This window comes from Micropterus salmoides, unplaced genomic scaffold (genome assembly GCF_014851395.1).
Source record: "Micropterus salmoides isolate LMB-PRFRI ecotype aquatic unplaced genomic scaffold, ASM1485139v1 Ms_hic_scaffold_3401, whole genome shotgun sequence".
Lineage (NCBI taxonomy): Eukaryota > Metazoa > Chordata > Actinopteri > Centrarchiformes > Centrarchidae > Micropterus > Micropterus salmoides.
Genome location: NW_024042709.1, coordinates 6,923 through 16,955, shown reverse-complemented (window position 1 = coordinate 16,955; position 10,033 = coordinate 6,923). Strand labels below are relative to the sequence as shown.

Below are 10,033 nucleotides of genomic sequence, written 5' to 3'. Positions count from 1 at the left end.
ATCAGCAGTTTATCAGGCAGACAAAACAGCATTGGCTATACAACCCTCAACTAATGCAGCAAATCATCCACCAGCTCTGACTCCACCTCATTCAAGGAGCAGACGTTTAAGGCAACTCAGGGTATCAACCTCCACGGCCGCCTCTGTGGGGAACTCTAGCAGAACAGGCCGTGCAGTCTACAGGGTCTCAGCGGCTTAAAATGCCTGTTCTAAAAACAATTTAAAACAAAAGTTAAAACAATTATGCATCATCCTCGAGGCCTACCATCCAAAATCCTACCCTGCTCCCTGCCCACACTGCGACACAATGCATTAAGAGAGAGTGAGACTAGATTGTGGCCTTACCAGGCCGAAAGCCTACATCACAACAAGAAAATGGATAACCACACAGGCTAACTAAGTCAGTGATATACAAGCTTAAATTTAAACTGCTCGCCTTGTTATCTCGAACCATCGGTTAACATTTAGTTTTATCAGAGTTATTAAGCAGCTAGCTCTCAATACTCAAACACTTTTTACTAAAGGCCAAACTCCCCTAAACACATGAGAAAGTCTGAGCACATTGTTCAGCCTTTACTGCCAGGTAACAATCTGAGGAGTCATCAGTCAGATGGACACAGAGCTTTATGTGGACATTAGGCCATTAATTCAGAAGTCTATGAAGATTCTCACTGGACTCTGGACAAGTCCAGTTGCCCTTGACATTAACCTTTGTTGGATTAATTCAGAAGAAAAACCTGTTCCTTCTGTCACATCACAGAATACCAACTGCAACTTCTAATGACATTTTCTCACATCTGATACAAACCAGCAGACTCAGAGCAGGTTTTCTCTTCCTCTTAACATATCAAACGTCCCACAAAACAAGCAACACGCAGCATTGAATCAATCCATCCACACGTCCCTCACACTGTCTTAATACTGCAACATGTCTGCAGGGATAAAGTCAGAACCACACTGACAGGCCTGGACATACTTTGGAAAACAAATTGCAACAAACACAGAACCCACCAAATGATCAGGAAGATGAACTCGATCCAGTTACCATCACATATTACACTCAGCCTCCAGGAAACAGACAGGACGACCAAGGAAACAGCAGATTTGTCTCTGATTCCTTTAAATAAATCCAATGTAATACAAAAAGAGACTTTTAAATGGTTTAGAAACAATTATTTTCTTGTAATGCTGAAAGCCTCAAGTATCAGGCTGCACATGTGAGATGCAGTCTGTAAAGAGGGTGAAGCTGATTGGTCCTAAAGGTGGGTGACCCGGGTTTATCTGAACAGAGAGTGTTCAGTGCAGCCTTCTCTGTGATAGAAACACAAGTCAAAAGGTCAAAAGCTTGTTGGCTGTTGGCGCCACAGAAGGAGGCAGAGTGACCTCTGCTGGTGGAGCTCACACACAGCAAGAAGGCTTAAAAATCTTATATGTTATATGTGTTCAGAAACTAAAATAGGAATTAAATAATATAAACTTAAATAAACAGGCTAACTGCTGTCCTAAACTACATATAACATTAGTTCACTTGTCTTAATCTGAAGTTACAGGTCAGCAATGGTCTTAAAGATGTTTAATTCTCCCCAACAGCCCAACAGGTATTATTTTATTATTTATTGTTTTTATTTCAGTTAACTAAAGTGTTTTTTTTTTACACCCAGTGCTACTTTAGTTTTACTAAAAAACGTTCTTTTAGTTTAAAATCACCTTTCTAATTACATGGTACATGGGCTACTTTTATTTTGAAGTCTTTACTATCCTTCCAAAACAGGAATAGACCACGTGACTTCCGTTTTTGGTTTATAACGAGAAACGAATTGACTGAAGTTCACAGACTCTCTTCATTCTTTGTTCAAAAAGGAATAACAATAAAATCAAATCACCAAAAATGAAAAAACGGCCGTTTTAGATGGTTTTTCGTTTTGAAACAAAAAACTAATAAACAGTATTTTCGTTTTTGTATTACAAACGAATTACGGATTATCCAGAGATACCCTGACCGCCAATTAAAGTCCGAGACAGTCGGAGAGTCTGTCAGCAAGAAACATGTTTTACATCATTTAATGTCATGTCTATTCAGTCAGATGGGAGGCTGCTCGTTCAGTCCAAAAGACACAGTAAAGAAGTTAGGAGTCGGACACTAAACTGCACTAAAGTCTCTAATGAAGCCAGCAAAGGAAAATAAATCCGCTCATCCAGCCATCTCACCGACTGCATCCATTGAAAGCAGCCGGCGGCTCCGCGAGTAAAATCAGCTGATGAAAGTGTAAATGAAAAAAGCGTCAGATTGCTCTGATGGAACGCAGTGATCGATCAGTGACGAGTGATGTGACTTGCATAAATCAAATGTTGCCTATGCAGTAGGCTAGTGTTGAAGGATATCAGAAGAGAAATAAACTGAAAGCCTAAAACTGAGCATCGACTTAGAGTAACGTCATTTCAGTTTCTCTTAAACCTTTAGCCTAATAAATCGCAAGACATTATATTCTGGGTTATTCAATAAAGAATTCACAACCAGAATCAACAAAAATAAATGCAGATAATGAGTATTGTGCCAGTAGAAATGATCCTCTGAGCAGGACACAGAAACCTGTAATTCTTCATGTGCAGGTGTTTGTTAAACAGCTGCAGAGAGAATCTGATGCTCTGATAACTGAGACTTTCTTAGTAACAGAACAGCGCACGTGTGCAGACACAAACTCCATCAAGTCTCTACAGGGACCCTGATGACCAAGGTACGTTTGTTTTTTTGGTATAATTAACAGGCAGAAACCAGAAACAAAGTGAAAAAACAACAAACAACTGAATTCAGCACAGTGTCTCCTTTTTCATTCTTACTGACAAAACAAATGCATTCCTCAATATTTCCTTTCATTGGTGGGTGGGACTTCATCAACCCTTTGCTTCTGATTGGACAGTGTGCTCTATCAGTTCTGTCTGTGCTTCAGGCTACTCTTCAAAATTAAGGTTCTACCAAAGAATTACTGCTGTGGTTCTCTCTCTTTGCCTTAAGACGATGCAATGTCTACACAAAATTATGCACTTATTAGCGACATAATGCAATAAATCCGCCTTCATGATTAAGAGTATAACAGTTTATGAGAGGTGGCGATTGAGCTGTTTGATCAGTTTGGAGCATGTAGTTTGTGGTGATTCAAATGTAATGAATTAAACAAAGGTGATTCTGTTATTTAGTCTAGCCTCACAGATTAAGGCTCATTTTATTAAATACTGTGTTCCTAATATTATAAAGATCGACGGCATCGAACCAACAGCAAGCACACGAGAATGATTTACAGAACATGAGCAGCAGGTGTCGCCCTGCAGCTCCCTCAGCTGTGATCGCCTGGAGCCTCTGGAGAAACAGAACTCCACTGAGTTCATCCTGCTGTGTTTAAAGACTCATCACACCTGATATGGTCTAGTTAGGCTTAGTTTTTTACTCAAGACTGCCAACATTTGAACAAATGAGAACGAGGATTTGCACCTTTGCAGTCATAGATTACCATTTAGCACAATTAGCCTCAATCCATCCATACTGATGTGATTTTGAAAAATAGCCTTGGTGTCAAATGCCAGCCAGTAAGACTAAATAACCAGATCATATTTTATTATTAAGCTTAGTTCTGGTTTCACCGCTTTTGCAATTAAAACGGCTTCTGTCTAAGGCAGAGGGTCGATGGCACACCAACTCTAATTAATGTAAATAATGTAATGTAATAATTCTAATAATTGGAGCCTATTAGCCTACGTCGTCGTAAGTGACTACACACATTTGTGTTTATTAAACTTGTACCTTGGTTGAATAAGTTGATGATAAATTGTTTATGATATGTGCCTTGATTTGGAACCAGGTGCGATCAAAAAGTTCCCAGGAGTCCCGTTATTTAAACTGTTCAAACACCATCTGTAAAATGTGCCGTGATCAAATATCTCCTCCGCTGTGCCACAACTGGTGAAGAGGAAGAAGTCACAGGCCCCCATTTTATCGATTTAAGCGCGTGGCGTGAAGCCTGTGGCATGTTTTGGGAGCAACATGCAACAAACCAATCAGATTGTCAACTCCCATTCCCTTTAAAAGCCAGGTGCTCTTTCACGCATTGCTATCACAATAGCGGATGAATGGCACATTATAAAAAGCATCAGCTGACTGATTGAACAGCAGACTCACAGCAGAGGGGGGATATGGACAAAAACTGTCTCATGAAGGCTGATGTTCCTCTGCAGCTCTGTGCTTTATCAGTGAAGCAGGCTGGAGTCTGTTAACAGACAGATGCTGTCTCCTCTATGAAACATCTGGATCCTCACTGCGCTGCATTATTAGAAACCGGTCGCAGGTCACATGTCTCTTTGCAGTGGTTTAACTATTTTCTGTTTTATTGCAGTATGAGTGTTTTATTTAATGATTTACTTTCAAGATTAAAGAGGCTGCTGTCAGTCATGCTGTCAACGTTTCCATGTGCGCACTAAAGTCACTACAAATATCGTGGGGCATTAAAGAAGCAAAATAATAATAACAAATAAAACCCAGGTGGCATTTTAACATCGAGTCACTGTTGAATCAACCTCAGGTGCCAGTGTTGGATAACCATTGAATTTTAAAAATCCAAATCCTGCTTTTCAACATAGTTTATTTTGTTAAACTGTTTTCACTAAAGTATTGATGTGTTCACCAAACACCTTGAAATGGATACATAAACACTAAGTTTGTGGACACACACAGTCAACTAGGAAGAAGCCAATTGGTCAAAGCAAGACCAGGAAGAATAAACATTAATAAACATTTCACTGAGAAACATGCTTTATTACATGGCTGCAAGTGTGCCAACATTTCACACAACATAATTTTACACGTGTCGAATTTTAACCTTTATAAAACCGGCCCAAACATTGAGCAACATTGAACATGGCTGGTTAAATCTTCCCTTCTTGTTACTTCTTTCTGCAAACGCCACATCCTCTGGTGCATATTTCAAGTATTTGGCCATGTATTCGTCTACTTTTGTTGTAGTTGTATCAAATGAGCTCAAGACAGCGTCTGATGAGGGAAAAAAATAATAAAACAGATCACTACTAGCAAACGCTAACCTCTCAAATTAAAATATTCTGCAGATATCAACTTTTGTGGCATTGCCAATGTTTCAAGTATATAAATTAGTATTTCTCAAGGTCATTGATAATCATGTGCTTGGGCGAGCAACAAAAGCCAGTTGGTAGTAACCAGTGCTGCATCCTCATTCTTGTCCTCCAGGCGATTCTCTAAAGTAGTGTTTCTCGACGGGGCCCAGGGGGCGTTCCGAGGACGATGGGGGGCGCTGGAACCAATATTTTGGAAGGGGGGGGGGTGTTTGTTGTTTGGAAGGCACACTTACACTTAAGATTCACAACAATACGAGTTTAAACTTTAAACTACTTGCAAAAAACTGTGTTCTGCAACATTAAAACCTGCCAGTTTAGTCCACTGTCCCTGTCCTGTGTGCTGTGTTTTCGGGTTTTCTTTCTGAGGGTTTGGGTTTGTAGTGACTATTTAGTCTGTGTTTCAGTTCCATGTCTTAGTTCCCAGTCTGGTATTTATGTCGTAGTATTTACTCCTTGTCCTTGTACTTCTGTGTTGTGTTTTTTTATGTAGTCTGTCTGTGTTTTGGGTTTCAGTCATGTCTGGTGTCTAGTTTACTCTGTGTGTTTGTGCAGGTGTGTCTGGTTTTGTGGTTATCCACATCTTTAAGTTACTTAGTATCTGTCTTGTCTCGTATCTTAGTTCTTAGTCCTGTACCTTAGTTTATGTGTTAAGTGTTCACTCCCGGTCTGTGTGCTTCTGCGTTTTGCCTCTGTCTATCTGAGTTCTGTTTTATCATTGCTTCAGTCTGTGTTCCTTGTTGTTCATGAATGGTGTTTTGCATTAAAACCCTTGAACTGTACCTGTCAGCCTTGAGTCCTGCATTTGGGTCCACCAACCTGCCTCACCACACACATCCTGACACTGACTGGACGAGACTGTGGATTTTTTTCTTGTGGTGCAGCTTCGTGCTGCCTTCACGGGAAGTCGGAGTATCGTCTCTAAAATTTTACCCACATGGCGTTTACTGTGTAAACTCTGGAAAACTGACGCTGTCTTTCTTGGTGGAAAAGTGTTTATTTCTCTGAGCAACACACCGTGAACGTCTCGTTATCTCAGTGGTTCCACATTTCTAAGAGGGATATTCTGCCCTCGGACTCACCCTGAAAGAAACTTGGCTGCGACGCCAGCGAGTGACGTGGACCCGCCTCGCGCTGTGAGTCGCAGACAGTTTGTGCCAAAGCGGACATATACTGTAGTTTCAGTAGGCTATAAAATGTAACGTTAGAAACTGAAGCCCTGTCTCACTCTGTTGGGGATTGTAAGCGGCGCTTTATCAGAGGAGCTGAAGTTAACGTGTGTGTTTTTGTTCCTGAGCTTTCTGTCTGATCACAGGTGTCGGTTAGTTTCGTTTCCCGCCGACATGAGCGCCTCCTCGTCTCATTCGGGTTTGTCTGTTAGACGGAGGGGAAACTTCCAGCGAGTAAAATATTCTGAATTCTCTTTAAATAGGCTAATGATTAATTTATTACTGAGATGAACAAACACATTTAAATAGGTTACTTCCACTCAAAAGAGGAGGTGAGACTTAATCATGTGTGTTGACTCAGCAGGGATGATATTAAATAAGTTGATCTACAGGAGAAAAATATTTCAAAGCAATAAGAATGCCTGAGAGCCTCACTACATTATATTCTATTATATTATATAATATTATATATTTTGAATTGTTACCTTACACCTGAATTTTTAGACATTTCCTCCATAAATTGGTGCAGAAAAGGAAATTGGAGGAGAAATTTTCACCAGAACGCAGCAAATTAAGTGTTTAATGCTCAAAATCTTCTGGGGGAGGACCCCATACCCCCAGCTTCAGTATCTGGCTTCAGAGAGTTTCTGGGAGGAACATTCACTTATTAGATAAATATAATTACTTTGCATGTGGCTTTTTTTCTTTTACCTTTTCCTTGTTTTTAATAACAATAGTAACAATAAAAAAATCAACAATATTCAGGGCAAATAGCAAACATCTTTATTGATGGGGGGCGGTAAGGGACCTAGATAATGGATAGGGGGGCGATGGCCCAAAACAGGTTGAGAACCACTGCTTTAAAGCTTCGAGCTCTTCTTCAGTGTTTGCCGGCTTCACTTCATAACTTGTTCCAGCAGCGTGAATTGTATCCTTGATTTCGCCAAGGAGCTGAAGAATTCTAGCCAAAAAAGAAGCGACTGATAATTATTTTTATAATGTAGTGAGTACGCTCTACACCACAAAATCATAGTGTTTTCATTTGCCCAATAAAAATGCACTGCAAAAACTCAAAATTTTACCAAGAATATAGAATAATTTCTAGTCTGGTCTATATCTAATTTCTATTCCAAATAAATCTCATACACTAAAAATAAGACACCTAAAAAGTAACTTGTATTTAGACTATTTTCATTTGTTTCACGCAAATGCTAGGGACACTGGAAGACTCCTAATTATTTGTCAGCAAAAATAAGAGAATAAAATTACTTTTTTCAGACATCCTTCCTCAATTTGTTTGAGTGTGCATGCGTCGACATCGCTTTGGCTGTATTTGGGGGACCTCTTTCAGCTCTCATAGACTTCTCAGGAGGCTGCCTAAGGCTGCGGTCGATAATCGTTCTTGGGGTGTCACTGATGGAGAAAATGGGTTGCATACTATGCAACCCACAAAGGTCATGTACAAGCACACCCAAGACAGATAAAGGTATCTTAAAGAGCTCCAGCATTTTTTTCCCATATGCCAGAATATGTTCCTAACAACACCCTCACCTCTTACTGCTCCTTGAGGAACTCCGCCTCCGTTTCTGTAAAATTGACTTGAACAGACTCCTTCAGCTACGGCTAAATTATATGGTTAAAAAAAAAACATAAGTTAAAAAGGACATTGCTATGAACATTATTGCAATTGAAGTCTAATTCTCAAATTAGTGGGAATGATCATTTTGCATTGCAGTTTTTATTAAAAAAAAAAAATCTATATATAAATATATCTCATGTGACATTTGTTGAGGTCTGTGCCAAACATTTTCTTACATCTGAAAGATGTGTAGTTCAGACTGCAGCTTTACAGTGCTTCATTTATACTGACAATATTGTAATTTTGATCATATTTAAATTAAATACCTCCGTCCATGAGTGGAAGACCCTGAGGAACCCTCACGCTGTCTCTGAGAAAGGGATCTGGACAGACTCTCTTGGCAAGGGCTGAATGATCTGGTTTAAAAAAATAAAATAAAGAATTTTCTACAGCAGGTATTGCAAATGAAGTACAATTCAAAGTAGTGGGAATGATCATTTTGGGATCAATTTCTATTTTTACTGGGTCAGTACATCAAACATTTTTTTTACATCTGGAATGGCTAAAGCACTTTGTCCAGTGTAATTGAGATGTCCATACCAAATAAAATCTAATGATAACAATAACATAAAACAGTGCTTTATTTATATTGGCAATATTGCACTTTTGATCATATTTAAATTAAATGACTTCGACCATTAGAAAGAGACTCAGGGGAACTCCTGCTACCACTGTGTGCCAAGGATTGAGATTGAGGGCTTGAGGGGATGTCCATTTGGGTTCTTTCTGCATTTTTAGAGGGTTTAGACACTGGGAAGGGTTAATAGGTCAATAATTCAAAATTACTTTACACATATTTGGTTAGTCAACATAAGCAACGTTAACAGTTTACATTAACATAAAAGACAATTGAAATTTATATTTTGTGGCATTCAATTCAAGTTGTAACCCTTCAGTTCTGGTATGGCATACTAAACTTCAAAATATTTGATACCCAATCAAAGACAAAACTGGTTTCACACAACCACCTACCAAACTGTGCATCTGTCATTTTGGGAGGAGTTGGAAGAACAACGTCATCTGTATTAAATAGTCAAAAGTTCTTAACTAGTAACTGTAGTGACTAATTGGCCCGATACTGACATAGCCACGTGGTGATTGAGGTGCTACAATGATGAGTTCTTAACATGCATAACTTTTGTTCTTCTTTTCTTGGCTTGATTCTCATTAGTTCTCAGTTGTGCAATATTTACCGAAAAGTGTGACTTAGTTGTGAGTTTGCAGTAAGAACCATTAGATCTCTCCTATGATTCAAACATACTGAGCCCACCCCCGTCTTCATATGACATGATTGTGTGACATGACCCACCACCAAGTTGTCACTGCCTTCTTTTGGTGTGGCATACCTCAGAATGAACCAGTGTTCAAAAACAAAAAGCATCCATTGTGGCTCCAACAAAGACTATTATGTTATTACAAACTCTAAAAATACAATGAAAGCAAAACAGGTACATTTGACCACCACACACTGAAAAACTTTACTGAATCTTTGTTCTGCGTGAGCAACAATCAGAGGGGGCTACAGGTGAAACGTGTTTTTCAGCATGCGGTGGTCTGTTTCACTGTTTTACTTTAAATGTTCTTGCTACCAACCTGCACCTGACGATCACACTGGCTGTGCACAAGGAGATCCTTTTGTTGGTTTACAGTTTTCTTTAGGCTATTTGTTTTCTCATTTCCCACTTCTGTTTTGTGCATGCACAGTGGATAATCTCCAACTGCATGGAACAAGCCTACACAGCAGTGTCCCTCAGTGGAAAGACTGTAAGGGCCGAAACTGCTTGCTCCTCCCTCTCCCTACCTTCTTCCACTGCGTCTGCATGTTCATGCGAAGGGTCTGCCACACTGAGTGCCATCTGAAACCAGTGAGGGCGGAGTGGTAGTGAGATGCCGAGTGAGCACCGATGTTGGCTTGTTGAAGGTGTGTCTTTCAATTTGCGTTCGCCGGTTAACATGTGTTAACTACACTAACATTGTCACGTGACCATTCACAGGTTAACAAAGTAGCCCGTATGATTTATATTGAAATGTTGTATTTGTGAATATAACATTTTTCATATAGGCTCAGTTAAAGAGGTTCAAATATATA

At 39.6% G+C, this 10,033-nt stretch overlaps 1 long non-coding RNA gene across 1 annotated transcript; it reads right to left on the bottom strand.

The window, feature by feature from the left end:
* Window positions 1–7,126: 7,126 nt before the first annotated feature.
* On the bottom strand, window positions 7,127–9,808 carry LOC119884377. Its single transcript, XR_005440988.1, has 5 exons — window positions 9,538–9,808; window positions 8,211–8,300; window positions 7,857–7,928; window positions 7,575–7,742; window positions 7,127–7,266 (listed from the first exon to the last, which is right to left on the bottom strand). It is a non-coding gene; the product is annotated as an uncharacterized LOC119884377 (long non-coding RNA).
* Between the last annotated feature and the right edge of the window lie 225 nt (window positions 9,809–10,033).